This window comes from Rhodamnia argentea, chromosome 11 (assembly GCF_020921035.1).
Source record: "Rhodamnia argentea isolate NSW1041297 chromosome 11, ASM2092103v1, whole genome shotgun sequence".
Taxonomy (NCBI): Eukaryota; Viridiplantae; Streptophyta; class Magnoliopsida; order Myrtales; family Myrtaceae; genus Rhodamnia; species Rhodamnia argentea.
Window position 1 is genome coordinate 22,327,567 of NC_063160.1, and position 13,120 is coordinate 22,340,686.

A 13,120-nucleotide genomic window follows, 5' to 3' on the forward strand; every position below is an offset into this window, starting at 1 on the left:
TCCGTTATTCGTTTATTTCGCGGGATCGATACGGCGATAGACTTAACGTGATGCGATATGCGCGAGCGGAAGCAATACAATTTTTTTCCCATATGAAGAAATTCATTTGATGACTTCGTAAGACAAAGAGATTTTATAACATAGAAATACGATCATCCTTACAACGCATAGGAACGAAATACATAAGGATTGAACAAGTATGATCTCCTCTCCGGCCGATCTGTGTGCACAATTTTTCCTATTGTGCCCTAATTTTCCACAGTGTGTGCAATAATTTCGCGAAGTGCTACTGCTCGCACTTCTCCAGTCCATCTCATTCCGGATGCGTGATGTACGGGGCCTTCCTTTCTTCCGAATACGACTCGGGTCCGGCACTAATGGCAGCTTGTCGGGTTCAAGCTCGTAATGAAGATGCCCCAACGGATTAAACATATACCGATAACACTGAAAGGTTTTCTCTAAAGTATAGCATTCATCTACGTATGGTTCGTAATCAATGGCATACGCTTGACATGCTACCATTACGTGTGAACATGGGATTTTAAGTCCTTCAAATTTCCCACATGTGCACGTTCTCAAGTGTAGGCGCACTATGTGTTTGTGGCCCCCCGAACCTTTGGATTTGTCACATCCAGTTGTCACTTCGAAAATGCCTCTATCAGAGTCGAAACACGTGACGACATGCCTATTTGCTTTTTGACTGTTTCTTTGGAGCGTGACACCGGCAAATTCCGTATATTTCCATTGGTTGTCTTGCTGCATCCTATACATTATTCTTCTTGTATCAAAATAGTGCACCAACCGATAGAATATCTTGTCAACCATGGCTGCTATTGGTAGACCACGGAAACCCTTCAGCATCCCGTTGACCAATTCGACTAAATTTGTCGTCATCGATCCATATCTCCTCCCTTCATCATAAGCCTTTGTCCATTTTTCTCTTGGAATTTGATCGCACCATGCAGCTGTGGCTGGATCAAAGTCCCTAATTTGGCTCATGAATTGGTCGAACTTCCGCCATTGGTTCGCGTAAGCCGTACATTACAACATTAATTAGTACTTCGTACTCAAATTTTTCCATACGTATTTTTTTAAAAATTACAAATTCGAGAATTTACCTGCCGTCCGAATAAGTTTTTTCCCTTTGGCATTTTTGAAATGTTTATTGTAGTTGCTGGCAATGTGCCGAATGCAATATCTATGGTGGCCATGTGGAGGACGCCACCGTGCTGTCTCCATTGCTCGTTGAATACCGATATATCTATCTGATATTACACAAATATCATCTCTTCTAGTGACATATCCCCGCAACTGATTCATAAACCAAGTCCAATTATCAATATTTTCCCGATGGACTACAGCAAATGCCAGCAGGAAAATATGATTATTTCCATCAAGAGAGACCGCACAAAGGAGGGTTCCTTGGTATTTTCCGTACAAAAATGTGCCATCAACAAATATCATAGGACGACAACTTGTGAAGCCTTCAATCGTCTACTTGAAAGTTCAAAACATCCGATTGAAAACCGTGCAGCCATGATCCAGGTTGATATGATCATCGATCACAAAATGTGAACCTGGATTCCTGCTCTTCATTTCGATCATCCACGTCCTCAACCTACCGTATGATTCAGCCCAATCTCCAAAATGTCCGGCGATCGCCATTTGTTTGGCCTTCCAGGTTTTACGGTAAGTAGGTTCGAACTGCAGCTTATCTTGAATCTCCGCCATCGGTGGCTTGATTTTGATATCCGGTTGGGCAACGACCATTGCTTCTATTTGGCTGCAGAGGTACTTTTGGTCAAGGTGCCGATGATCCCGTGACATTTGCGAAGAACTGCATGTATGTGGCCCATTATATTTACTTATTTTCCAAAACATGCCACCCGATTTAGCAATCGCGCGGAGCCTCCAACCACACGGTCCATTTGGATTGCCACACCTTATGACATATTCGTTTTTCTTTGTCAAATAACTGCGAAAATTTTGATTTTTCCTAAGGGAGTACTCTTTTGCAGCCAACTGTACCGCATCCCGTGATGGAAACAACATGCCAACATCAAATTCTTTTGATGGATCAAATAACATACGGCCCGGCTTGGCTCTTGTGTCATCTTGCATCATGTCTAAGTCAATCTCTGAATAAGGCGGTGGACGTACCAACGGCAAAATGGGATTGTTGCATCGCGTATTATAGTAAGCCTCCATATTGTCACATCCGACATCTTCTTCGTCATTCTCATCGGAGTCCATCCAAGGGTCATCTTCTTCATCACCATCATCATCATCATGATCAGCAGCAGCAGCATTATCAGCATTATCATCATCATCATCATCGGTATTATCATCATTATCATCGACCCGCACGCATCGATTATGCAGACCATCATCATCTTCACCAACATTCGAAGCTTCCTCCACGAAATCATCTCTCATTTGGTGTTCTGCTACGATTACATAAAACCGCAAGAACCCCATACCACCCAACTGAAGTGTAAATTGCCGAATCATCGTAATCGTAGCTTCATCATGCACCTCCGTAATGTCATATGTAACACAATTGTGTGTTACATACGGATATCTATACAAGACTGTTTGAATATACTGGTTTCCTGTTATATTCAATGCACTCTCAATCGACACACGTAACTCATGAAATGTCCATATATTTGCGATCCCGAACATGGTAGATTGTCCGCCTTCGTAATCAATTCCATATACGGTTCGTACTATTGTACCTCCCCATTGCACAATCGCAAAAGATGTAGATGACATTCTGAGATTTAAATAAATTAACAATTATTTATAAACTACAATTTCGTAAATATTGTCCCGTATACGTTATCAAATTAACATAACCATTATCAATATATCAAATGAAATAAATGGATTAGTATATTGCAATTATTTCTAATTTTTGGGATTTTAAAAAAAAAAATTGGGAGACAATTTTCCAAAAGGGCAAAAGGGTAATTTCTTATAATTCGTTGGCCAAAATACCTTGAATCGGCCATGGCCAGTTGATTGTGGCCATTTTCTAATTTTTGGGATTTTTTAAAAAAAATTTGGGAGACAATTTGCCGTAAAGCCAAAATCGTCATTTCTTAAAATTCGTTGGCCAAAATACCTTGAATCAGCCATGACCAATTGATTGTGGCCATTTTTTAATTTTTGGGATTTTTTTCAAAAAAATTTGGGAGACAATTTGCCAAAAGGGTAAAATCGTCATTTCTTAAAATTTGTTGGCCAAAATACCTTGAATCAGCCATGGCCAGTTGATTGTCGCCATTTTCTAATTTTTGAGATTTTTAATAAAAATTTTGGGAGACAATTTGCCAGAATGGCAAAATCGTCATTTCTTAAAATTCGTTGGTCAAAATATCTTAAATCGGCCATGGCCGATTGATTATGGCAATTTTCTAATTTTTGGGATTTTTAAAAAAAATTTGGGAGACAATTTGCCAAAAGAGCAAAGTTGTCATTTCTTAAAATTCGTTGGCCAAAATACCTTGAATCAACCATGGCCGATTGATTGTGGCCATTTTCTAATTTTTTGGATTTTTTAAAAAAAAATTTGGGAGACAATTTGCCGGAAGGGCAAAATCGTCATTTCTTAAAATTTGTTGGCCAAAATACCATGAATCAGCCGTGGCCGATTGATTATGGCCATTTTCTAATTTTTGGGATTTTTTAAAAAAAAATTTGGGAGACAATTTGTCAGAAGGGAAATATCGTCATTTCTTAAAATTTGTTGGCCAAAATACCATGAATCGGCCGTGGCCGATTGATTGTGGCCATTTTCTAATTTTTCGGATTTTTAAAAAAAATTTTGGGAGACAATTTGCCGGAAGGATAAAATCGTCATTTTTTAAAATTCGTCTACAAAAATACCCTAAATCGTCCATGGCCAGTTGATTGTGGCCATTTCCTAATTTTTCTGATTTTTTAAAAAAAAATTGGGAGACAATTTGCCATAAGGGCAAAATCGTCATTTTTTATATTTTGTCGGCCAAAATACCTTGAATCGTCCATAGCCAGTTGATTGTGGCCATTTCATAATTTTGAGGATTTCTTACAATTTTTTTTGGATATAATTTGCCCGAAGGGCTAAATCGTCATTTTTTTAAGTCACCGGCCAAAATAGTCTTCGGTCAGTTCATTGTGGCTATTTTCCTATTTTTCCAAATTTCTTAATATTTTTCCTTCATTTTTTTGAAAGTCTCTATCATTTTTTTTAATCAATTTTGTATTTTCTAATTTTCTATTACTCGAATTTTGGAATTATTAAAAACATGACAGAGAATGGTTTTAAATGTAACATCTAAAACTCTGTCAATGGTTTGACTATCGTAACCATATATGTATTGTAAGTATCATTATGGTAATTTTTTTTTACCGCAACTCGTAAACATTATAACTATTCAGTGTACAAATAATAATCAAATAAATAAAACAATACTTACGAAACCGCAAAAAATAGCTATAACGAGGTTTACCTCAAACTATTGAGCGTAATCACGTACCGAATGTAGAGCTCGAACTATCAAGAGGAAGCACCGAGTAAGAAGGTCGGCTTTACTTTTGTCTCAACTCTTGCAAAAATAAAAAAGTCACAATTTAATTAAAACATGACGAAAATATTTGCAATAAAATAAAAACACTAACATCAATAAAGGCACATGAGGAGAGGAGGATATGAAAAAATCTTCGTAAGCTATGTCGGTATAAGAGGAGAATCTGATTAAAACTTGGTCGGGATATTAAGAACAAATCTCGCCGAAATTAATCAAAGCGAGGGGAGGGCTCCCGACGGACTCCACACTCTATTCACTTAATATCCAGATCACTTAAAATCGGAAGAAGAGTTTCTGCAGAGGATGGAAGCGCAATACGAACGGAAGAAGAGCTTTTGTAGAGGAGGGGCGAAAGGCTTGAGCTTCTGTGGAGGAGGGGCGAAAGACTTGAGCTTACGTGGATGAGGGGCGAAAGAGAGCTTCTGTGAAGAGAAATAATGAAATGGCCAGAGCTTCGTGAGGGGAGAGCCTTCGGCTTTGCTTTAAGCAGAGCCGAAGGCTCAGTAGTGCGCGTGAAAGGTGCCTGCGGCACCTTTCACGTCGCCCGCCGCCGCCCGATTAAAGGCGCCGGCAAGGGAGGGGGTCCCTACCCGCTCGGCGGTTTAAATGCCGAGTGGGCGTGGGAGCATCAAATGCTCTCTGCAGCGTGCATGTGCACGCCGCAGAGAGGTCCTTGCTCGGCACGGTGAGTGCCGAGCGGGTCCTCCTCGGCATTTAGGCTGCCGAGCAGACCCCAAAACGGCAATTATTTTTTCTCTCCCCTAAAATGGTAAACATGTTTATTTTTGTATGCAATTTGAAAAAAAGCCCTCGGGACGTGAACCTCGTACCCCTTGTCAAGCAACAACTTGGTGAGGTACCACCCGTCCCTACTGGTAGTTACCCGGCTGGAAATTCCAGTGATCATGGCCACCTTCTTGTGCTGCGGCGGCGAGGCTTCATCGTTGGCTTCGGATCCGGATTTGGGCGTGTCACTCTAGATCGCCATCTGTTGACACCTCATTTTTTATCAATCTTTTTTCAATTTATTTTTGAAAATTCATAAAAAAAATTCACAAAAAATTAGAAAATTGCAAAATCAACTTTGGTAGCCTTGGCCAAGCTCAAGGAACCATTTTTTTTTATCAAAAAATAATTTTTCATATTTTTCGCATTTTTTGATATTTTTCAGAAAATAGGAAAATTCCCAAAAAATCAAGAAAAATAACAATCGAGGTCACAAAAATACAGAAAAATAGTCAGTATTTTTCTTTTAATTTCCTTTTCATTTTGACCTCTTAAAATTTGAAAATTCCAATTCAGATTTGTGTGTTCCTTCACAGATGCACCCCGCAAATTAGACATAAAAATACCATTTTGGGTCATTTTATTTTTCTTTCTTCATTATTGAGGGTTGTGACATGATTCTTTAACATTCCACTTCACATTAAGGTCCAATTGTACGTTAATTTGTTCAATTTCGGCATTAGGGACTTGATTGCACAGAAAATTCTTTCGTTTTTGTCCCTACCACACCAAATCCGAAATTAAATTTTCTCAAGAGATGCTCATGGGACCCCGAGACCACTATCCTATAGTTTTTGACCTTCCGAATCTAATGACGGGCTCAATTGATGATAATTCTTTCATTAATGACTCCAATTTTACAAAAATCATTTTCGGATCCTACCCAACATTTGGGGTTTTCACTCAATTCATAGGGTATTTTTCACGAAAATCACATTTTCGGAGGCAATCCATGTTGGGAAAATGATTTTTGGCATCAATTTCGTGAAAAAATGTTAATTGCTAGCTCAATTTGGCCTTTCATTGCACGAACCGGGTCTGCCGGGTCGGGCGGATCCGACCTGGCACTATTCATCATCTCCCCCAAAGTCTCACCGGCGCAAATTAGAGAGGGAGAGGCCGTTTTTCGGGCGGTGATCTTCAACAAACAGAAGCTTCGAGAAGCTTCCGGAGAGGGGACGGTTAGAAGAAGATTGAACAAAAAAAGCGAGGGCGTGCTCGCAAGAGGGGGGGAGATCAGAGAGAGGAGGAACAAAAAAAAAAAGAAAAAAGAAAAAGAGAGAAACGGACTCCATTAGAGGGGGTGAGCGCCGAGAGCTTGAAGCTTCGTCGCCGGCCGGTTCAGGCGACGCCTCTCCTCGCCTATAGCATCAATCGATTCCTGGTGGTCTCGTGAAGACTTTAGAACCTAGCGCCGTCGTCAACGAGCTCGAAACAGGTGAGTGAACTCGTGATTTTTCAGGTTCGGTTTCCCATAGTTTAGTATCAATAGGTTGTTGTTTTACGGTGTTCTTGAGTTAAATATACTCCTACGGCCCCGCTGCTTCCGTTTCCATGCTTCATTTGTGATTTTCTATGCATGAAATCCCCTATGTCTACCTCGTAACCTTGACGTCTATCTCGAGCTCGCAAACTCACCAATTCTGAAATCGAAGCTATAAGATCTCCGGGTAAGTATCCCGTATCTCATTGAATGACGATGGATGTTGTTAGTTTGAAGCTTCGACATAGGAAATCAAGTTTAGCTAACATGCTTGAAGCTCGCCGGACATGGACATTATGCTGCTTTTGGTTCATATTAGTTTTAGAATGAATGTAGACCTAGGGCTGATATATGTTGTTTCAGAAACGATGAGGAATAGATTCGTGTAAAAATCGTGGAGTTTTGGAGGCGTTTAGGCATCGTTTCTCGGGATCGCCGGAAGTTGCGGGTTCGGCCGGACATTGGAGGCCCGTTTAGGTTAGTTCGGGTTAAACTTGGGATATATGGATGTAGGCTAGTGGCGAGACCGAATGAGGGGAAGTCCACGACGTTTTGGGTTGGTTTGGGCATGGAAATCGAGTTCCGGCGAGGTTCATCGACGCCATTCGTCTTCTCGGGCGAGGACATTGACCGGTCAACGAAAGTTGACTCGGTCAACGTCCCGGTATCGCCGACGTGGCAGCCACGTGGCGGCCACGTCGGCGGGTTGTTATAACCGAAAGTGAAAATAAAAAATTTGATCCGACGGCCCATGGGGTGCCACGTGTCGAGATCTCTTTTTTTTAAAATAAACATCATTTTTTTGAAATTATTCCTTTTTCGAAAAATAAATTCCGAATTTTGTGATTGCGCGGCCCAAGTTCGACCGCGTGTCACCATTCTGATCGTTGGATCGAATTTTCGAAAATTCAAATAATAAATAAAATCATTTTCAGAAATTAAAAAATAACTAGATCGAACGGTTGAGATTTGATCTCGCCTTTGATCTGAACCGTTGATCGCCGGTTGAGATCGAACGGTTATGATTGGTTTCACCTTGCAATCTAGACCGTCAATCTTGGTAATCGGGTTGAACGGCGGGGATTAAGTCTCATTCCCATCTAAACCGTTGATTCCGGTCGCGTGATCCGATCGTCGTCACTCCGCCACGTGGCGAAATATGGAGCGTCGATTTTTTTTAGCGGGAGTTTTGAAATTTCGAATGCCAATTTCGCGAAGTGACGTCGTTTTTTGGAGGGGAGCCGGTCCGGGCGTGAGTCTGGACCGGGTTGACTGGTCCGCGAACCGGGTTGACCGGTCTGTTGACCGGGTTGACCCGATCCGATTAATAATTTAAAAAAAATCGAAAAAATCATTAAAAAATCGAAAAAAATTAGGAAAAATTGTAGAAAATTCCCAAAAATTTCCAAAATTCTCAAAAATTGAGGAATGGCCACAATCAACTGGCCAATCCTATTTTTGAGATTTCTTCTCCCGATCTTTTCAAAATTGACAATTTTACCCTTTAGGGGTAATTTGTCTCTAAAAATTTTCCTGTGGACCTCTAAAAAATGTCGAAAATTAGGAAATGCATCTGTTTAAATGACCAATCCTATTTTTGACATTTCTCACTCCAGATTATTTCAGAAATGACAATTTTGACCTTTTTGGCAAATCGTCCCCAAATTTTCTCAAAATTACGATTTTGCCCCTCATGGGCGAATCACTTCCAAATCATTACCGATCTTCTCCTATGCTTTGAATACCTTTTCTCCGAGCCAATAGGGCTATATTAGGAATTCTATGCCGATTTGATGTGCTTTATCCGCATGTTATGGATTCCCCGATTTGCGCACTTACTTTAATTGATTGTGATTGCTAGGATAATCACTCCCATCCGCATGAAATCCTAGATTAGGATCCGTACCCCACTCGTCCGCATGAAATCCAAGATTAGAAAAATTCATTCAACTTAGGTACCGAAAGGGCGTCAATTAAGATAATTGACGTAACTAAGTCCCCGAACCCACTTCTCTGGTTCTCGCAGAATCGAATAGAAACTCCCGACTATTCGATAGGGTTTCCAATCGTACCTTCCACAAAATGATTGGTGGCGACTCCTTGGCATGTACACGTAGCACATGTCACTAGACCACACCGAAAGGTCGATCCGATTTTATACTCCGTTGCGATTTGGGTACCGGGCCTTGGGAGAGGCCCGCGTCCGAAGGTCCACACGCAACTAGGCTGGAAGGGCGACCCATTAGCCCACGATCTCCCGCCGACGAGATCGGGTCGCGACAAACCGATGACTCCGCCGGGGACCGGTTACGAAGCCATTAGAGGAGTTGAGCCGATTAAAAAGTTGATTGATTTTTCTAACATGTTTTATGCAGATGCTCTTGAAGGTGAGGTACGTACGCTAACGCATATGTTAGATGTTTTTGCAGATCGGAGAAATAAGGGGTGGAGTGATTGTTAACATTGTTTCCTGCAAGTTGGAGTAAGGAATGTATATTTGTGAATGTGATTATAGAAGCGGTGTTTTGATATAAACTGTTGTGCATGAAAGTGCATTTTGGCGATCACGACACATTTCACACACCGGCGGTCAAACCCCAACCGCAACCACCCATAGGTTACCTTAAATAGGGAAAGGGTGCGAAATGATCTTGTGTTCGATGACACTTGAGACTTTCGTATTCGTTCCCGCTCATGATTTTGATTGGCAAGTTCCAACCCTCTCGGGTAGGTACCCTCGAGGGCAAATTGGCCATATTTGGATCGTGGGAGCCTTTAGCCATAGGTTCCATACCCGATTTTCTGATTTTTAGAGTATACCCCTCACTTGTCTCATGCGCATGTCTGTGGATGGTTGGTATACCTAAAACCAAAAAATGTGCGGGGAAAATCATGCCTTCCCTTTCGTATCGGTTGGTAAGGCATTTTATTTTATGATGTATTTCTTTATGTTGTTCCGTCATAATTTGTTCATATATTGCATATCATTCGCATTCATGGGCACGACATATGTTTATAAATCGTCCTAGTGATTAAGAAAAATAACAATAGTAGATTAGAATGCCGTTGTTTCTCCGAAGTTCTGCCGAGCTAGAGCCGTTCATCCATCGGAGGAAGGTGGTGTGGCCCGCACCCAATACGGGCTTGCACTTCACCAGGTTTGTGCATGGATGTGAATTGACGGGAAAGAAGTTAGGATATGCTGAAGATTGCCACACCGAATACTATGTGATTAACTTGCAATTCAATCGCGAAATGGATAGACGTCATGAGGAACTTATGGAATTACAAAGACAACGTCGCAACCAACCGGCTAGAGAGGCATATGCTCGTCGAAAGGCTGAACGTCGGATCAAGGCGAATCGACCTATGCTGGCTCCGTGGGAGAAGGGGAAGCGTCCCGCTATCAAAACCAAGCCAAAGCATATTGTGCTCAAGAAGCCTAAACTCAAAATGGCTGAGGAGTCCCCTGAAGCGACAATGACATGGACGAGAGAATGGCCGGAAGAACTACACCACCATGGAGAATTCACCGAGGGAGGAAAGACCATCATTGATGCCTTTTCGGGAGAAGACTCGGAGGAAGAACCCCTAGAGGAAAAGAAACTCAAGGAAGAACCAATCAGAGAAGAGGTACCGATCGAAGAGCCCTATCCAGAAGAGGAGCTTAGTGAGGGATCATTTGAGGAAGAACCCCCGATGGATTACTCATCCGAAGAGATCCCAATTGAAGAATCTGCCCAAGACAATGAAGATTACCCCGACGAGGAATCGGACGGATACAATTAGCACATGGCGATCTCGAGGAGCTCGAAGCTTAGGTTTCACATTCCATTGATCTTTTACCATTTTCATGTTTTAGTCTACATGTATAGGATTCCCTTTTCATGGGATTTCCTCTTATCTCTACCACTTTTTCTCTATTAGATATCCATGTATTAGGAATCTATTTCAGTATATTTTCCCTACTTTGTTCGATTTGTTGTTTTGATCAATGGAATGTGACTTTGTTATTTCTCCTAATCATCGAGACGATCACGATCAATTGCATAATTCGCTTATTTGAAATTTAAATTAGATCTCATATTGGGTCTTTAGCCTAGATGAGATGATCTAATTTCTATTTCACTGACCGAAATATGTAATTGGATCGCATCATGCATGTTTCATAACATTGGCATCCATGCATTTTAAAGTAATCCAAGGCAATTGATTTTTTAACATCATTTGTATATTCAAGACTTGATGGGGAAGAATGATATCCAAGTATTCAAGGTCCCTCGAGAGGAACTCCTAACCTAGTGGGAGAATATGGGTGAAGCCAATCGGACGTACGCCAAGACAAGACTGGGGTATCTGCTGGACCCGATCAAGATCAAATGCCCTTCCGCTTTCATCCAAGCCATGGCGCAATTTTGGGATCCGATCACCGCCACATTCAACATGGAAGGACTCGAGCTCACCCCTACTCTAGAAGAGTATAGTGCCACCATCGGAGTATAATTTACACCTCGCCTTGTCCAGCCCCCAATAGGATATGACCCCCTTAGCTCATTAGCGTAATTCCTAGATACTAACCTTTCTGAGGTAACCCCGAATGCCAAGAGTAATTGTGGGTGTGTTTCCCTTGCTTTCCTCATAAATAGATTCTCAAACCTTCCCGCAAATAAGGGGACTAAGTCAGGTAGGGTCTTTATCTTAGCTTTCTTTAGTTTCGTATTATTTCCTATTTCCACCACCACTTTTGATCACATTATGGCTATGGTAGTTAGACAGATCTGTTGTGGGTGGGATTACTCCAACTTGATTTTAGTAGAAACTTTCATGTCCCTAAATCGCTTCCGGGCTAGGAATAAGGGGATCTTTAGGGCTTCTAGCGGATTTATGTATATGTGGTTCACTTCTCACATCAAACAATTCAACCTCCGTATGGGTTTCATTGAGATTAGTCCTCATACCAATCCCTTTAGAACCTTTGTCCAAACTCATACACGAGTCCCTAACCTCAACTTTAAGAATTGGAAAGAATTTCTTAGAACCTTAAAACCGTAACAACTCCGATAGCGACTTAAATGGCCAAGGATATATAAGGCTCGACTCACTTGTAGTGATGGAGATCTAGTTCCTTTCTTGGGCTTTACCGGAGCTACTACATATTATCCAATGAGGGTCATCGGACAATTTGGAGCTTTACAGAACATGCCGACACCGCCCTGACCAGGAGTTTTCTCTTTTGACATGCCGAAGGAGGTTCTCAAAGGCAAAGATAAGGAGTCGTTCGAGCCCAAGGTTGAGTACATTAAGGATTCCCCGAAGAAATCCCAGAGTGGAGACATAGAGTAGCCGGAAGACATGACTAACGAAATGAACCTCCACTGAGCATCACCCGAGTACATCCACCATTTCAAGACAATTAGACGTAGCTTTGTCGAGCCGTACATACCAGAGTACATCATTCATCATATGCTTGGAGTGGAGCCTTACATACCCGAAGACGTGAAATCGCCGATTTATCATGAAGATGGGGAGTCTCGGATGGGGGAACTTGACCTCTCTTGGGATATTCGGGACACCTTAGATCCCAAACGTCCCGCACTTGGATAGAATCACTCCATCGAGTTTAGGATATCGAAACATTATGTCATTTTAACTTTCAAACACTCTTTGAGATTTTGGTTGTAATGAACTCGGTTGAATTTCTTATATATACATATTGAGACGTTTTCGTTTATGATGCATTAAAACTATTGCCATGGATTACGTTTCTTTTAATTACATGATTTCTCTTGGAGAATGAGGAAAAGAACTACTTATATGATAATAGGGCTCATGAAGTAGTCTTTTCTCTCATTAATCAAAAGAAAACATGCAATTAAAAGGATTCGATACTTTGTTATTGCTTCCTTTCAGTATTCTTACTTTATTTTCATTCTTCAAAACAGGTGATTTTAATCACGGAACAACTAAGAGGTCGTATTAGAACTCGTCCGAGAACAAGAATGGAGCGGGAAGAACTAAGCCCGAGGGTTGGTATGCTCGAGACACAAGTGAACTCACTAGTTGCGATGATAACAGAGATGAAAGCTTTGTTGGAAGCTTCTCATGCGAAACAGCCGGCGATACCGGATCTGAATAATCCCGCCCATCCATCATTGTCTAACACTAATGACAAGGGGCAACCCGAAGACGCCCATCCTGTTCCTGAAGTCACTCAAACTCCTCATGTTAATCCGCAACCTAAAGTGTCGCCCGTAGTTATTAACCTGGAGAAGGAGAA